The sequence below is a fragment of the Hetaerina americana genome, unplaced genomic scaffold (genome assembly GCF_022747635.1).
Source record: "Hetaerina americana unplaced genomic scaffold, ioHetAmer1.1.p SCAF_13, whole genome shotgun sequence".
In the NCBI taxonomy this organism is placed as follows: domain Eukaryota; kingdom Metazoa; phylum Arthropoda; class Insecta; order Odonata; family Calopterygidae; genus Hetaerina; species Hetaerina americana.
This window is the reverse complement of record NW_027286403.1, coordinates 13,418,458-13,438,272: the sequence shown is the minus strand read 5'-3', so window position 1 is coordinate 13,438,272 and position 19,815 is coordinate 13,418,458.

The following is a 19,815-nucleotide window of genomic DNA, read 5'->3' as shown; positions in this document are numbered from 1 at the left end:
GAATGTGCAGTTCATTGAAGATATTACTACTCACCAATCCTGTTATCATTTGGCATTGCAACTACTAAGATTTTATAGTAATGTCTGGCTTAACCAAATAAGTTATCTGAAATTATTGGACGAAGAAGTATTATAAATAATCGCCAATAGCTGACTGCCATAGATACCAAATCCGAATATTATTCTTGTATAAATTTGCACGTCAACGAAGAATCAGGTTCTAGGTAACACCGTCCAGATGAAACCCGATTATTACATGCTGCGAAAGTATCCCGCAATACTGCAGATAAATCGTTAGAAGTATTGATAAAAGAAAAAATTCTTCAATTTTTGTAATTTTAATTATGTGTTTTTTGGCGGTATGCTTGTGCTACCAAACAGTGTACTTTAATTGATGTAATTAAATTTCACCCAATGTTAACATTTCATTCTCTGAAAATTTTACTTAATCCTATTTAACTGTTTTGCTCTTTATCTACTTATGATCTTTCAAGAATTTTAGTCCAGTTCGGTAGTCTTGTTTTATAGTTAACTTCACGAGGTTAAATATTTTTGCTCTCAAGGAGTTCCCAACGCGTAAATTTTTACTCCTTTTTTCCTATGTTTTCCTTAATAATTCAGGTCAGGAAGATTGGTCCGTAAAATTGAGTGCATGCCATGGCACGCTTATATATCCTTCGGCAACCTTCGGCAACTTCGATATGCCATGGTACGCGTATCTCCTTTGGCAAGACACTGTTTTGATTGTTTCCTTGCCTATGGAGTGCATAAGTGTATTCTTGTTTCATCAGCAGTTATTTATCGACGCAGAAACTTGCCATGATTACGATGCGAAATCGCCAAACCAGTCTCAGAATTGACAATACAATGGCGTCTGTTCTTCACTGTTAGCAAACACAGCACCCATCTGCCTGAGATTTTTTCGCACCCAATTTTCCTTGCAAAATTGATAATATTGTGCCTTGTGATATACCTCTGGCCTGAACTATTTAGTTAACTTTGATTTCTCAAAAACTTAAAACCATGTCGTAGAATTTGTCAATCATTCCGCAGGAAATCACTTCCACCGGACGTCCCGATTAATACTCATCATTTGCGGGCTATTTGTCTACGGTCACGTTCGAACTAATTTGCCAAAATGTAAACAGTCGCAAACACAGGGGCAGATGTGTCATAAATTTCATTCACCCCGGCTTCAATCTCTTACGGTATTAAACCTTCTACAAATAAGTGTTAGCCACAGGACTAAACCAATTTTTTTTCCTTTTACTAATTGAACGAAATTCCGATACTTAAATGGATTATAGAAATGAAATCACTTAATGGATATAGGTGAAACCTTAACGGTAGTCCAGTGAGAGATGAGGCTTACTATAATCAAACCTTTTTCTGATACTACGATTGCTTTCTCCGGGGTTTTCTAAGGCTGCATTGAAAGACCCACGTGTTTGTATACATATGGGTGTGTATAGAAATAAATAAATAAATTAATTAATATATATATTTATACACACACACATATATTTATATAAAAATAAGTTTTTTATATATTTATTTATTTAACGATTTTTTGGGGGCGAGATTGAGACTTAATAGTCCCTTCTTCCACCCAACCCTTACATCTGTGTGTGTGTCTGCGGGTGTACATGTAAATGCATGTTTGCATGCATGTGTACATACACACACAAACATGTATAAAACTGTGAAACAATACGTTTTATTTCGCACTCAGATAAAGTGACCATTAAGAGGATGGATGTAGATGAAGAGATTTTCTTTTCTTTTTAAGTAGAGGTTTTAATCTCTTTTGCGGGTTGTGATTGAACACCACCCGATACACACCCTAGCGGCGGCTTTCGAGGTATTATGTAGATGAAGTGATGAAAATGATTTTGAGGAAGGATGTTACCAAAAGGAACAAAATCTTGATATGGGGGTGGCAATATACGGCGCGAAAATATGGTTGTGGAAGCAATTCTTAGCAAGGCTAAAAGTGGCGGCTTTTGAAATGGTGGAGTGGGGAGGATGGAAAAGTTGAAGTGGACAGAAATGAAATTAAACGAGGAAGTCCTAGGGTGCTATAATGTTTAAGGAAATGAGATTTTTTGGGAAAATTCAAAGAGGCAGGAAAGCTGGGTACGAAACGTTTTGATTAGTAACGTTATTTTGAGAACTTTGATAGTAAGGAGATGTTTTGGCAATCGAGGATGGGATAGGAAAAAAAGGATATGTTTGGCGCATTAACGGGAGACTGAGAGTATGCGGCAAATGTGTTTATTACAGTGTCGCTTGCAGGTTATATGCGATTAGGAAGGACAAAGAAATATATCGTTGTACCTCAGTATAATGATTTTGTCAAAATATTCATCTACGAGTACGCCTTTAAACAAAGATAACGAGTACACAAACTGTAGAGTGCTATTGATAATGATAATGATGATCATAATAATAATCATAATATAATTATAACAATTTTTAAATTATATATATCTTGTCGAAGTTCCTGAGCAATTCAAAGTACTACACTATTAAGCAGTCATAACTCACCTTATTTTAAGTAAGCAAGTGAGAATTGAATAATTTGTATCTAAATGATACATTTAGAATTACATTATTTTTTGCATAAATGAACTTGTAGGTGTAAAATTATGAATAAAACATTATGAATTTCCCCTGAGATAATTAAAATAGAATTGTTTTTCCTAGTTTTATCATTTTTTCCTGAAATACTCAAAAAATCTATGAAATATGAATTAGAGCACGACGGTGTGTGTTTTGCTTCCAGGAAGCCATGCAGATGTAAATATACTATTGAGGTGAAGTAAAGGTTTCTTTGTGCATATTCAATTCACTGAGAAACATCTAATAGAAAATAGTGTATTAGATATTATAGAATATAAATAAAACTCAGAACTACATTTTGTGTCAAAAAATTGTTAAATTTTGTGTTGAAAAGATACGCGAGATAATCGTCGTTGTTGAGGACTTAAGCCGCTCAATTCTTTTAACAGAAGGCATCTCCGATTCGTAAAACTTTAATATTTAATGGTAAGCATATGTCTCCTAAAAAAATCATTAGTGTTTTTCGTTGAAGATGATTCAGGCAATGAAAAGGCAAAATAATAGGAATCATCGCTTAAATGAGAAACAAGAAGGAAATAACAGAAAAAAGTATGGAATTGGGCGTGGTCGCTTCACTTGAACGAGCCAATGTTATCCGGAATTTCTGAGAGTTCCTGCAATGATCTACCTTTAAGAAACAACAGACATCCGGTCAGGGAAGAGATATAAGTAGCCGTAACGCAATGAGAGGGTAAAGAATAAAAATTACAAATAAAGAGTAAAATTGGTCATATCCAACTTTATTTGAAGAATCCTCTTCTCGTTTTATGAGATGTAAGTGTGCTGCCAGAACTCGCGAAGAGAGATGGAAAAACCATCAGCCCGAGTAGACCTGATGCCCAAAAAGAAACCTTGAAACAAAATTGTCGATACCGAATCCTTAAACACTACTAAAAACATTGAGCCTAAGTAATATTTGACAATACAATAGATAATTTATTTCTTTATATCTCTTGTCTGCCTAACTTGCATGTGAATCGTACGGAAACCTACCAACAAGATGCATGCGTGTACATGTATATTACGTCTTTTCGCTTTCAAATTGTAGCATGGAATATTCAGTTGGTACTCTACATCTACATAACACCCCGAAAGCCGCCGGAGGGGCGTATGGCGGGGGATGTAAGGTCACCACTCGTAAAAGAGTCACCACTATCGGAAAAGAAAACACTTTGTTCTTCCACTAATATTTTATCATACTTAACATACTTTTCAACTTACAAAGTCATCATCAGGTAAAGTAGAGAGAACAAACAGCTTTATATAATAGAAGTAAGAGGGGGGGGGTGAAGTGGGAGGATGGGAAATAAAAGGGAAACTGGTGTGTGTGTATGAAGGGAGGGGGAGAAGGCGGTTGGGAAGGGCGTCAGCGGGAGAAGAGGGGCTGAGAAACAGAGTGAGATCTAGGAGGGGTGAACGGGTGGAATACGTCAGGTCATTAACTAACATACCCCCATGATGACTGTTCTTGGAAATATCCAACCGTTCCAAGGCATCTAATCTTCAGCCTTTTTCCTCCAAATTTAGAATCTCCGGATTAAAGTCATTGGCGTGGTTATTGTTAATAAGGAGCTAGGCAAAATGAGAAGATGGGATCCGTTTTTAAAACAGGCGCAGTGTTATTTCACACGTTCACTGAATTTCCCCCCGGTTTGTCCAAGGTAAAAAGCAGAGCACTCACAATACAATTTATAAACTCCACTCTTTTCCTTGACGGGAATTTAGTCTTTGCATTTACATAAAAGGTTCCCTTTGTCTTCATTATTAAAGGCTGGTTTTAAATTGTTCTTTACAAATGTTCTGGTCATTTTACGGGATAAATTCTCCAGAAAAATAATTCTTTTTCATTTCGGAAGGTGTTTCTGGGGGATTGATTTGAAAATTTATTTGACTGTTTTCTTTCTAATTTTTTCCGATGCAATTTTTCGACTAATTGGGAACGGAAGCCGTTATTTTCAGCTATTATTATTATTATTCATTTATTATTATTTTTTTAAAGTTATTTTTGGGTGTTTTGTGGAGATAAGGGAATGCTAGTCAAACGGTGGACTATTGCGCTGCAATTTTTTGTGGGAAATGATGTCTTGACCTTGAGTGAATGATATGATCCGTACAAGTATCTTCCCGGAAAATGGAGAAGTCCAGATGCCGATTATTTTTTCCTATAGTAATATCATGAAAATTAACGGACTCGTTAAGTTCTTTCTCCATAGAGACCCTTATGTTTTTGTTCCAGGAATTAAGAATTATCAAGAAGCTATTGAGTTGTGTTCGTGAGCCAGTCCATACACAAAATATATACACAAGTTGATGACTTTGTAAGTCGAAACCTACTTCGAGTATAACTGAATATGTGTGGAAGAACAAATTATTTTCTTTTCCGATAAGAATCGGTTCAAAAAATTGACGCCTCAAACCGTTTGAGTTAACGCTATTTTAATAAAAAGAAATATAAATTATTATTTTTTAATGACTCAATTTTTTATGTCTGACTTAAATGTAGCACGCGTTTGTGGAGAAGTACGTGTCAAATGTCTATTAATATTAATGCCAATGTTGCCAATTTCTTTAATTTGGTTCCTTATGATTGATTATTTTATCTGCGCTAGCCGCACTGACAGTGGATGCCCTCGAAGTGCGCGCATATGTGTTTTTTTAATTCCGCAGTGATGGAGAAGTAAATAGTTTAATATTGCAATTGCGATGATTTACATTGGAGTCCCAATGATTTTACGCTAAACCCTCGAAACGTGCTCGTTTATCCTACGCTCTACCAACTGCAACGCAACGATCAATATTTATTTTGTATGGAGCTTATAAACATGGGTAACGACAATATTCAAATAATTTTGAATTACTTTGGAACAATTACAGAGTATTGAAGTGGAAATACATTTTTCTAAGCATTTGGTAAAACGTATTCCACTGGTTTTTCTGAACTGTTTAATTGTATTTAGTTTTAGACAAAAATTATCCCTCTTATATAATTCAACTAATATTTTCGTATGACTCACCTAAAATAGCGAATAATTATTTTAGAAAATTAATAGACACTGATGAAAAATTTGCCGTATTGATACCTTCATAATTTAGGCATCTTCTTATAGTTCGCGGATTTTGAATTTTGATTTGAATAACAAGAGCTAATCTTAATATCTGTTCAAAATAGAATATTTCATTATTTACTAAAATTTATTAAAATATTTCTATTTTTTTAACGTAGACTTAACCCTGAATCACATTTCCAAGGAAGACTGGCTCATCTATACTTTGACCAGGACCAAACTACATAGCTACCATCTTCGGTAATGGTTTTCTGCTGAATGACGATAAACATTTGGATTATGTTTGAAATTTTTCAGACCCAGAACCCTGTACACACAGTGTGTGGCTGGACAAATTTGACCGTATTGCTGCGCATTAGTATTTCAGTGACGTATAATGCACCCAGCTGACGATTTTCTTGTGCATTTGATAAAGCTGAACTTAACCAAAGCGTTTCGCATTAGCGGTATGAACCGTATTTCGTTCGAAGAAATTGAAATTTTCAACATTTGTAGTCAATATTCGGCACTCTATAGTTCTGGGTAGAATGAAAGATCATGTGTCTAAATAGATCTCCTGATAATGTTCTTGGAGTAATTATAATTTTAGGATTATTACATGGGAACTTTATTAAAGCCATGCGAAAAATACAAAGAAAATCCATGACAGGAAGGGATTATTGATCTTACTTAAATGGCAACAGGCGAGTACAATTCAGTCAGTCTTCATCATAATGAAATATTCTCTTGAGTTATTTACGGTCTCTTTCGATCACCCTCACGCACTAGTTTCGAAAACGAAGCTGTAGAAGATTGATTTCGCAACGCTACACACTCCAGTTCGCTTTATGAGGGATAGAGTGGGAGTTAGTTGGGGAAGGACAGGCCATCGTTGAATATACGATGGGACACCTGGCAGCACGGTGTTGTGCAAACGCCAAAGCGGCGTTCCCTAGAAATGAGAGCTGGGAAAAAGGGGTGGCGCCTGGGCTGGAAATGGGGGAAAACGAGGGACGCAGATTGGGGTCGCGAAGGTTATGGGTGTCAGGAATCATCCTGTACATTGAAATCATCGCAAAATCCCTTCCTATCTAGTGGCCGTGCATATACTTAGAGTTCCTCACTTGTGGAAGTTATAAGAAATGTTTGTTTAGTTGTTTATTTAGCAAAGAGAAAATCCCGAGGATAAGCATTAATCCTGCCTAAAAAGCGAGCGCCGAAGTGAACATGCAGCACGAGCTACTCAAAGGATTATGGCTTTGCAATTAGGAATATAAATATACATGACCTCAAACGAATTCCTCAATTAGCGTTGCATCTGCATTACTGAATATTTAGAGCAGAATCGCATTTTAATACAGTGAATTCAATTGGAAACAAAATACGTGGTAGCATCATGTCGAGATGGCTTGAAATGGCTTATATGTGTATCAAGATAAATATCCTGGAAATTCATAGGAATTTGAAACTATAAGTAAACCCTTATCAATTTTTTTTTCAATACGGATAATATCCACACTTTTCGAGCCGATCCCAAAGTATTCAAATGGATTTTCACTCCGTCCTGATATGTTTCGACACGGTATTAAGAAGAGTGGGGATTCGTAAGAAAAGGAGGATCCAAGGATACTGAATGCTGGAATTAAGGGACTAGAATATGAAAAGTTATTAAGGGTGATAATGGAAGAAAATTGCAATGAAAAGGTCACTATGTCACAGTTACACATCTGCGTGAACACGTTTAAAATGAAGAGTTATTCGGCGGTCATTTTTATTAACGATTTAAAAGGGTGGCAGTCAACTGAAATGAATCACTAAGGGGAAAAGATGAAGGGGAATAAAAAAGAAAGAATTCGGCTGACAATTTGAACTGAAAGGTTTCAAAAATATAAAAGAAATTGAATTCTAAGTAACTGAGGAAATTCAGGCTTCGTACAGTCAATAAGCCGTAAAAGAAATAATTACAGGATCCGGCAAAAATAAGTCGAACGATTTTTTTGCCAAAAAAGTAGAAGGCTGGTGGGATTATTTGTGGTTGGAAAGTTAATTGAAGATCTTGGAAAAGCAACGCGACCCACGCCAGTTAACTGTGGCTGCGGATTGCTGCTTGACTCGACCCCTGTTTGACGATCACATCACGAATTCACGATGCCACTTTCCATGGAGCAATGCCAGGCGATAAAATTGTGCATTAAGCTTGGAAAATTGGTAAAAATTATAGTTTCATGCTTAACTTTGTGGAATTCCTCTGTTGCTCTACCCTCATTAGAATATTGGGTTCGGAGACTATGACCATAGTTAAGGATGCTAATGGTGATGAATAAATGACCCAAGTGACGGTTTTCTGCTTGCACAGGACGTTCTGGGAGGTTAACGAGGCGTTTGACGATGAGGAATGCCCTGGGAATCCATCAACAACACAGTTTGATGAAAATGAGCAAACAGTGAGACACATGCTCAATTCTCATGGCCCCTCGGGTGCCAGGATGTTAGTTAATGAGTGCATTATTCAGATAGCCACAGTACATTGTATTCTTATCGAAGAGTTAGCTATGAGAAAGGTGTGCCCATATGGTCCCCAAGATGCTATCAGAAGAGAAGCTTGTGTGACAATCTTATCTTGGACCTCTTGGACCATTGTGAAAATGACCCAATTTTTTCAGAATAGGGGGTTACTGGTCACGAGACATGGGTATTTCAGTACCACCAAAGTCATTTGTTAAACACTTATTTTGAGTATTATTTTGGACCACTGGATTATATCAAAGAGGCCATGACGAGGTGCCTGTAAGAGGGTCCTTTTGATGGCTTACAGGAGGCATACCACAACAGGCGGAGGCACTGGCATTGGTGTGTCGATACGGAAGGGTACTCTCATGAATTATTTTCGCAATTTTTACTTTGATCTATGATCATTCTTTTCCCGAGATTTATTCTTCTTATTATAGGAAGAGGTTTAAAAAAATAAACCAAGTAACTTCTATTGATTATCAGTGAGAACCCCAATCGTCGATAAAGGATAGAGCGTCATGAAAAAATTCACGGTAATGTTATTGCTTTTGAGAATTGGTAGTTACACTCAATTAGCATGAAGTGTTATTTTTCTCAATAAAAACAGGCGGAGCCCAGCAAATAAAAGGCTTGAAGTCAATAACTTTGGTAAGCCACATATGGTGCAAGCTGGAAGAAGAAGTGGTATCAGAAAAAATTTCGGAGAATCAGTCTTTAGTTTATCAGAGTTGAGATTTTAAAGTAATAGAATGTGTATAGAGGTTATGTCAAATAAATAAATTTATATGGATGTAAGTCTCTTGCAAAAAAATGTCAGAAAAATAATTTCAAAAAGCAATTTTCTATAATGTGTTCTCAGATAATGATTAAACTTCCGAAATTTCTTTGGGTAGAAAGGTTTTGCGTTTACTTAACCAGAATTCAAGTTTGGGATAACATTATAAATCTTTCACTGAGAAGGGCAAGTACTATCATGGAAAAATATGTTTATTAATATGGAGGATATAAAGTACTACGTGACCAAATGTGTTTTCAGCAAGGAAACTGAGACAAAGATTTTTATTTCATCGGTCACATGATAAAATGTCTCGATTTAGCGGAAAACGTACATCTCTGGGAAGGGAGAAAAATCTAAAATGGATATGGGGCTTGGATGACATTCCCCTGAAGACCAGCTTGTATGCTAAAAGATGAATCGTCTTCCATACGGCCAAACAGAAAGGTTATGGATGATAGCATTACTCCAAGCCCGTTGTGGTCTGGCTGGTGTGGAGACTAAACCGGTGGAGGGAGTTTCATTGACTTGACCACCCAAGTTGTAAAAGAGGTGACGGGAGTATTTTCGTCTCTACTAAATTTGTGTAGGTAGCTTGTACCATAGCAGAGAAATGTAATGTCATAGTACCGACGGAGATTTTTTGAGGGGTAAACATAATGGCAGCAGACGAGAATTATCCCTCGTTATGGGAAAGCTATTTGATCGGTTGATCTTAAATTTTTTTATCTCATAACTATTTAGTGTAAATATATAAATTTATGTTGTTTTGATATTATAATGTGTAGAGCACATATGATACACGTTTCATTGATGTGACTCCGGTATTGCGTCAGAGGCAGCCGTTGTACAAGACGTCCAGTTTCTACCACCGAGACGATGGAGGTGGCAAACGGAATGAAATATCTCCATTAAATTATTGCTTTCTTCAGAGCGATTCCTTGGCTGAGAACTGTGCATTAATGCAGGAGGCTAATGAAAAGAGGTTTTCTCACAGCAAGGCAGTTAGAAGATGGTTTTAAACGTCTAGAAATGAAAGACGATGAATTTCAAAGGTGGGTGAATCAGGAGCTCCAGTCTCTGCCATTAGGGAAGTATACAATAACACCGCTATCGCAACGTAATATAACAAGTAACGTTATTGTCTCTATGATCATTGTTAAAAATCTCATTCGGGGCCACCAAATCGCTGGTAACGGTAAAATTGCATGTGAAGCAAGTTTGTGTGCGATGAATATCTGATATGCAAATACACGAACGACCTTACGTTCACGTAACTTTGTTCGCAATTAATGTGGATATTACAGAAATATGAGTAATTTTACTCAAAGGTCATCCCTGCAGTTGAAATTTAGCTACATTGTTTTGAGAGAAAAAAGCTAATAATCAGCGTCACCAGCTTTAAAATAGCGCACTCAGTGGCAATTTCTGAGAGAGTTATGGTCTAATTATTTTCCAATTTCATCATGTCGAGTGGGTGTACATGTATATATATATATATATATATATATATATATATATATATATACATATATATACATATATATATACATATATATATATATATATATATATATATATATATATATATATATATATATATATATATATATATATATATATACATATATATACATATATATATACATATATATATATATATATATATATATATATATATACATATATATATATATACATATATATATATATATATATATGTGTGTGTGTGTGTATGTACTATTAAGCTCTCCTAGTCTGTATCAATCGAAAAAAACAACTCAAATGCTCAGGCTGCTGTATGCGGCAGTACGATTGTTCATATACGCACATGTTGCTGAATATCTTGTAATGATCAAAGCGAAATTTTTCCTTGTTCTTTGGGGAGTCCAGACCTTGGAGAGTGGAATATTTATGCTCTCAAAGTGGAAAAATGACTTCATTGATATCGTTATCACTGGACAACGGAAATTAACTGGATAGGTGACCTGAAATGTTTCAGCTGTCGGAAGCTTCCAATGATGCAATAAATTATAGATTTATATTATAAATTACTCGCAATGCATTACATATTAGGCTAAAAACTGCATAATATTACGTTTTTCTGTTCATATGTATGCGATTTAACAATAAATGAGAAAACGTTATGGAGTACCCTTCTTAGTTACCAAAAGAGTCCTACTAAAAATAAAGCAATATGACTTAAGATGTATGTTTGTTTGACCTCCAAAGGTATTCTTACGAAGCGGTACTTCAGAGTGAACTATTAAAGCAATGAATTCCATTCATTTTAGTAAACAAAGTATAACATTTTCTATCTGCATTTCCTTGTCACTAGTGTATTCTTTTTGCTGTCCATGCTGTTTAGTTTTCTCATTGAGTGACTTAGTTTCATAAACAGATGTTTATTAACAATTGCTCGGGCTTGCGGAATATGACAAAGAATGAATGTAAAATGAATTTAAACTAAGTTTTAGAGATCCAAATTGAAGGTTACTTTCCTCAAATTGTGTAGTCAATGAGAGAATTTTTCCACGAGCAATAATTTGCACTATATAACCATGAGTCCTTTATCATGAAGAAACAGCTACTGCGTGGAATGCCTTTTGCAGAAAATAATAACTGTACTAATTTTATCGATACTCAATGTAAATAAACTGATTGACTAAACACCATACCTTATTTTTTGCCTGCTTGTGGTCAATTCTAAATGCAGCTCTTTGAAAGAGATAATGCATTTTTCTCACTATCTATCTTGGTACGTGGTTCAAAATAGGTTTGTAGGAGCGGAAAACAGAAGAAATTTAATATTTCATAATCACAGTAAGGCAATCTTGACCAAAATTAAAGTTTTATGAGTGATGTTGTCTCGCGTGATTTGGTCTTGAATGAGGAAATAGATGAAACGTGCTCTAAAATTATATTCATGATTTGAGTGTAGTATCAAAAGATATAAATGATAGTAATTTAAAACAATTACGGAAAAAGTCATGACCTGAAATGAGGTTTGATAATGCATTGAGGCGGAACTATCACGTCTGGCCTGAGTTAAACTGATTACTCAATTTAATATACATGAACTCTACGCTTTCAGACTCTACTTTGTGAAAACTCGTGATCACTGAATACTCTCTGAAGTACATTTCTTATTTTTTCTCAAAAACTTAGGACACTACGACTTAATTCGACGCATAGGTGACATCATGAGATATATGCATAAGGGGACGGAAATATATACTATATACACTTGCTAGGAAGGGATTGGTTTATCAAGGGGAATTTGTGGCGGGGAAGGGAGGAAGGGACAAGTATCTGTCATGAGGCGGCCCTGTGGTGCAGGGGGTTCGGGGAGGGGAAGTGACAGTGAGTGCGAAGAAAGGATTATGAAAAGGGGGCGAAGACAAGGAAGTTAGAAATGCGCTTTGTTCAAGGACAAGGAAACTTCCAAAAGAGGTGAGTCTCTCAAAGGTTTTTTTAGTCAATCAAATGTCCGATAATACGTTTTCTTCTTATTTCTAAAAGCTCTAGTGGGTCAATTTTTCGTCTTCCAATTATCTTTTGGTGAAGTATGTCCAGAATAAAGTTACTGTTATAGACTATCTGCTATAGTATTCGGCGACCTCCCCATTCTGGAGATTTTGCTTTTGTTCCTCAGCGCGGAGCTTGAACAAACTCCCATTTCTTTGTCCTATATAGACTTATTTTTTAATTTTTGCACTTTATCCTTGGTCCTATACAAAAACGTTCGCCGGGTGCTTTGTGGAAATATGAAATCCTAAATTTTTCTCTTGGTAATAGATTTGCTATATTTTCAGAGATGTGTTCGTTGTACAGGAGTTTAGGCTAGCGAAATTTTTCTTCCTCAATTTCTTCGGATTAATAAATGTATACCCCGCGATCCACCAAAAAAGGCGTGAGGCAGGGGGTTAAGCACCCGGTGAGAAGGGGAATGATAACGGAGGATAGATAGATAGATAGATAGAGGTCTTTATTTGAGCGAAATTGAGACCAAATGGTCCCTTCTTCCATTTAACCCAGATGTAGGAGAGGAAGGGAAAAGGGAGAAAATATATTTAAAAACTATATAACTTTTAAACTTGTGTATATGCTGAAGGAAGACTCAATTCAAACAAGGGCTAATTCATTTAACAGGCTAGTTACTTCTTATGTGAAAAAAAGGAATAAAAATCAGCCGAAGCCGTTTTTACGACAGGCCACTACCAAAATAAGACAGGTCGTGCAAATGTGAAAAATAAGAAGGGGAAACTCAACCTTCACATGGACACGGAACTAATGATTCCCGCCCCCAAAGGAACCGGTAGACAATGTGACACAGCGCCTGAGGCAGCGGAGTTGCCCCCTCCCCCCCACAGAGGGATGGAAGGAGAAGGTCGAAAACAAAATAGCAGGGCAAGTAATACTGTAAGTGGCAGTCTCATGTGGTCATGCGGGAAAGGGTTTGACAAAAAAGTATGCGAGATTAATGAAAATGCATGAAGTTGTATATTATTTATTGCTCTCATGGAGCGTTTCTTATTAAACATTTTATCAATGCAGTCCTAATTGTACCAGTTTTCCACTACGATCATTTTCATGATGCTTAGTTCTCTGGAAAAATTATATTTTGAGAGAGAAATATTTAGCAATTTATTCAAAATAAAATTCAATTCAACACAGCTATTGGCGAATACGTTAACGGGAGTATAAGGGTCATGATATGCATTGATTATCTCCCTGTAAATTCAAAAATTATCATATTTACTGGTTGTCAAGAGAGTGATATCAAGGAATATGAGGTTTACTTCCCACATGTAAAATTTTAATTTTCATACCGAGTTTTTAGAGTGTTATAAAATATACACATGCCTCTTCGTACCAGTCCCCACTACGGACACGTAGTCGACATACGTGTATGCCGACTATTGTATCTTTGCTTGTGATTAAAATAATGTAATATGGTGCTATCGGAAAATGCTAAAAACTAATTGATACAAAGATTAAAAAAGCGAAGAAGTGATACGAAGACCGGGGAAAGAAAAAACTTAGTGAGAAGCTCGCAAGAAGGATAAGAAAAAATACACGCAAATGGACGTACACTGGCGGTCAATACTACAGGTCAATACACTAACTAACTAGAGACAATAATTGAAGGAAATAGAAGGAAAGAATTTCTAAGGAAAACATAGGATGGAAATAATGGAAAATGTCGCTTCAAGGAGTTATGAGGGATTGAAAAGGGAGTACAATGAAGAGCTACTATCAAGTGAACCTTGGATTGATATTATGTGACGATGTTAAATGCATATTAGTGATAGAATGATGATTTTAAATGAAGTAATTATAATATTTTCAATATAAAAATAATAAGGCACAACCATGTGTACATGAGAAATGTGATTTGGGTAAGTGCTAGAGTGTTGGATTTCTATTCGGAGGGCCCGGGCATGATTCCAGCAGATACCACATTGTCACCCTTTAAAGCTACAACCAAGCTGTGTGTATTTTCTGGGACCAGATCTTCTTGAGAAACATTAGGTGGCTCAGTGAAAGGAATTATACCCCCTATCCTGATGCGTGAAACACGCCGAGGGGCTTACTATTGGGTGAGCTGTACTTTCACCACTCAAACCGACCTTCGGATTAAAAATGATGTATTAGATGGTATTGATTGCCATCAAATACATCATTTTTCCACAATTTTAAAAGAAGTATCTATGAAAAATACTTTGACATCAAGTTGAACATTATTCAATGAGAATTGAAATACAGGGTTCGTCCGGAAAATAAGTGTACTGATTTTTTCCCGCCGCTCCAGGCGCGCCTAGCACCGCTCTGACGGGCTGCGATTGGAGGGGGGTATGTTGGCAAGCGACGCTGAAAAAGGCAGTCGGCTCTGAGCTGTGGTGTAGTGAGGAGCTCTGTTAACGCGAACCTCCACGCTCGACCCACGTCACGGAACGCGATGCCGAAGTTTTTGGAGCAGCGTTATTCCATCAAATTTGCGGTAAAGCTTGGGAAATCGTCTACCGAAACTGTCGGTATGATTAACCAGGCTTACGGGGAGTCAGCCATGTCCAGAAACATGATCTTTCGGTGGCACAAGATGTTCGTGGAGGGCAGAGAAGAGGTCGACGACGAGTCTTCGAGAGGTTCCCGATGATGCCTTCGCGGGAGCGTTCCAGGAATGGGAACGCCGCTGGAACAAGTGTATCGACTCACAAGGGTCCTATTTTGAGGAATATTAGCTTAAGATATGTAAAAGTGTAATAAATTTTTTTTCCTGAGCTCAGTACACTTATTTTCCGGACGAACCCTGCATAATTTAATGGGGATGCTTAAAAATTAAGGTAAAATGTTGACGTAATCACAGTAGGTAATCCTTTACTAATCATTTAACATATTAAGCCAATATAAATGAATTAAATTGATTATTATATGGGAAAAATTGTTTTAAAATAAAATTTAATCATAAATTAATGAAAAAGGTCTCTATGATTTCCATGATGATATATTGTGAATTAGAATGAAGATGGCTTGTAACGGACACATGGAAACTCCCGCTTTGGAAGAAAGCATGAACGAAATAAATCTAAATAATTTTCCAATCAACTCATATGAATTAAGTGATTTTCGGTTGAGTGCTCCAAAATAGATAAAACGACTTAACATCGAAAAGACGCGTAATGGTCAATATTGTTTTCTTCTATGACTGTAGGTAAGGTTGCAATATGTTTTGCAGTAAAGATTGAATAAGTTTTTGCACCACTGGTTCAGATGTTCATAGTACTTTCACGATAACAGGGAGAGAGTAGAAGAGAATTTGATGATATCGTAATCGGCAGAGTATATTTCAGTCAAAGGGAAAGGAAGAGATATCGTTGGACGACAGATTTTGGTCATATTTCTGGTGTTATGAGCAATATAGATAAAAATACCAATAGCGTTATTGAATTTTTCCATAAAAAATAATCTGATGCTGTAAGGACAATTGAAATAACTTATGATGACCTATTGATGGCCATATAAATCGATAAAAAATATTGCATCCATAAAGGCAACCACTCAGACAGCAGATACGCTTCGAGGACAGACAACTATCCATTAGGAAGTCGATAAAAACGACCAGTAAACAATTTTGCCAATGAAACACTATCACCTGCATCTGGATTTTAATTCCGTCCATACATTTTCACTTTCTGCTTACCGCTGTTCCAGAATTTCAATCCCGTTGAGTTGGGAGCAGAGCAACAAAGGAAGCTCAGATTTTTAATTAGTCTTGTCACATGGTGTCCTGTTTCTATCATCGAGCAGGAAATGGGTTCTCTATATTTCAACTTTAAGTCTTAACAGTTAAATCCACTTGAAGTGCTCTCCGCACATAACCCTAAGTGCGTGTGCATCGGAAAACCAATGTAAAAATCCTAACAAAAACACTCGGAATTGCAAACCGGCACACTAGCCACAAGACTAAGTTGATTACTTCTATTTTAACAAACCATATTTTACATTCACGATAAATAATTAATTTTTTCTTCGAAATGTTTTTTAAAATATTAAGCAATGTGTCAAAATCCACTTGCCACCCACAGCGTCTGGGTAATAATAAATAGTTCTACTCAATCGCATGCACTTTCACTAACTTCGTGGGTTTTGATGTCAAACCCCTTCCCACAGGACCGCATTAGAATGTCATTAAAAATGTAGTGCTCGTTACAGTATTACTTGTCTTACTTTGTTTGTTTTCAAATTTCCACTTCCATGCCTCATCTCGCTCTCTCTCTCTCTCTCTGTGGGGTACCCTCCCACTGCCTGCAGCGTTGTATCACATTCCCTACCTCTGTCCTTGGGGAGGAGACCATTATGTGTTCCATTTCCATGTGGTAGTTGAATTCCCACTTCCTACTTTTCAAGTTCTAGCTTGCAGGTTAAATTTCGATAAATTTTTACTATATTCTAAGGTGCATTTGTTTGTTAGTGATAGTACGTATTTGTATGCGTGTTAGTTGAAAGGATTTTTGCATGAATGAATTCACCACTATTGGCGTAGGTTTGCATGAATTTGTTTATTTTGCAGGTGGTTTTGTTCTCTTTTACAGGTTGTGACCTAACAGCCCATACCACACGTCTTGCGGCGGCTTACGGGGTATTATATAGATATAGTTGAAAATATCTAAATGTAACTTTTCCTTGACGACCTCAAGTTAGCTTGTTAATAGGTAATGTATTTTTATGCATCGTCTACTCTTGTAACTCCTTGCTTCCTACGCTGGATGCTAATTTCACGTTATAAATACATGATATCCGTGCCACTTGTAATCACAGTGGCTTGATTGCCGTCGTTCGCTATGGGTTGAGAAACTTCGTAATTACCCCATCATCCCCGTGGCTAAGCTCCTCTTATGTGTTTAAGGAACTCATTTACGGACTACTTAATCCTTTTTTAGGGTACAAAATCTCCTTTTCCACCTCATTACTCTTCTCTCCGCAGGCAAAAGGACGATTGGTACTCTAAACGATGCCCACTTTGTCGGATTATTGTGAGGCGATATCCATGAATTCCGCCAAAATATGACGCTTGCAAACAAAACACTATCGTTTAATATGCCGTACAAGTCTTAAAAGCGTGAAAATTTCGTCTTTAGTCACATAACCGCTGATAGCAATATAAAATAAAAAACGATATGATGTATCCAACAATTTTTGCTGAATATTAGTATTATTAAGCGTTTTAAAACAAAAATGCAATGGTTTTCGTTATTATTTTTCATTAAATTCAATTTCATTTGCATGCATTTATATAGTAACCTCAGCTAGGAAATGCATCCATTCATTGATGTTATATTAGGTACAGAATTATCCTGCATTGGAATCGCAGGACAATCTAAACCTTACATTGAAAATAAATAACACTTATATAAATTAATTTTCTAATAACCCAGTCCTTCAGCTTACAGATACTTTAATAGAACAGTAAATGACGCATAAGAAAATTATCTTTGTAGTGAGGAATAATTTTGTCGCTATATGTTGTACCTTATCTGCCGTTGTTGGTATAGATGAGTTCCATGCCATTTTTGGGTAGCTCACGCACGATGTAACGCTCTTTTAAATAATCTCGTAATCGTAACCCATTTCCCATATATTTCAATAGATGAATAATATTTATATCATGATTAAACAATCAAAAAACATAATTACCACTGATTGAGTAAAGACACCAGCACATTTGAAAATAATCGGATTTGATGGAGTTTTTAAACGCATTACTAAAGGTTAAAATGGCAAAAATAAACAAATTTGTTAAATAGACTATTAAATAAGTAATTTTACCTTGAAATTATATTTGTTTTGCACTTACCCTGCAAGGATTTGGGAATATGCTGCCGATATCCTTGAAACATTAGGCAGAGTAAGTTCGTTTGAACAAATTCTGTAGTCAATCACGGGAAGATAAAAGAAAAAAAATAATGTCAATCCATTGATCAGGGCTTTGAACTGGATAAGAAAAAAAAACATTGTATCTTTTCACCAAAGCTTTATAAGGTGCGACTAGCTTCAATGCATCGGCGTCATCCTCAGGTTTGAGGGTGACGCCGATACGCTGAATCTAGTTGTGCCTAACAAAACATTTGGTGGAAAGATACGTCGTTTTTTTAATTCAGTGACAATATACTTTTTGTAAATTTAACACCAAAAGCAAGGTCTTTGAATTTTAAAATTAATTAAACTAAACAAAACATATACCCTCTGATAAATTCGGCTGGATATTATTCAAACTGCTTAGATTTTAGCCCACAGTCATACGTGCAAAACAGGGAGGGAACAATGCCTCCATCATTCAGCATTTCTGATTATAGCGTTGAAATCCGTGCCCAGGCTGACTCAATGCGAACAATATCATCTTCATCTACTTTCATCAATTAATGTGGTTAGAACAAGAAATTTTTAAGTTTTGCTTTATTTTTAACATTGCTCTCATGATAGACTGAATGACAGATTGCAGATAAGAGGACTTCAATTGGAGATATTTGAATATTTTTTATCCAACCCCACATGAAATAACTAAATATTCTAATGACACCGAATTTATCAACTTGGCCTAATGTGTTTGAACCACAAGGCCTATAAAATATTCTGTTCTATTTCCAAGGCACAACGAAGCAGCGGCGGAAAAAAGAGACTGTGAACGTGAGTGTCAACTTGACGGTCTTGGCGGAATGGTCGCGGAGCAAAGCTGCGCCGTGGACTTTATGTCAGGGGGGAGGCAGAGAAAGGTAAAATGGGAGAGATGGCCCAAGATAGGAGGCAGAGGATGTGGGTTGAGTTCACACGGTGTCGCAGCCTAAACGGATGGAGCTGAGGTGACGCAGAATGGGCCTAAGCGCAATTGTACAAATCAGTCTACAGCCGCAGCAACTGGACAGATTTGTCACCTTTTGGAAGTCCACTCTGTAAATAATTAGCCGTCGGCCTTTTGAAAGCGGATTTGTAACTCGCTCTTTTATTTTTGCTCAGTTCATTCAACTGCATATGCTACTGGTTAAGAAATTTTTATATAAACCCGCAACACAACCGAGATTCTAATATTATTTTTTTAAAGTATTTTAAAATATATATTTTCTAAATTACCGTAAATGTGATCGGTTACCATTTGTTCCCAGAATACTCACCTCGCACATCATAATAATCCGTTTGGTTTTACGAGCCTAAAGGCTGATTAGTCTAAAGACTCGCTGATTAGCCCAAACTATTTTATGGTGAGATAGAGGGGCGAAGAGTTGTGTGGCTCAAGAGTCACGCCTCCTCTACCGCCCGTTAACGTTCCCGTACCAGTCCCCGTAACTCGCAAAGACGAGGAGGCTT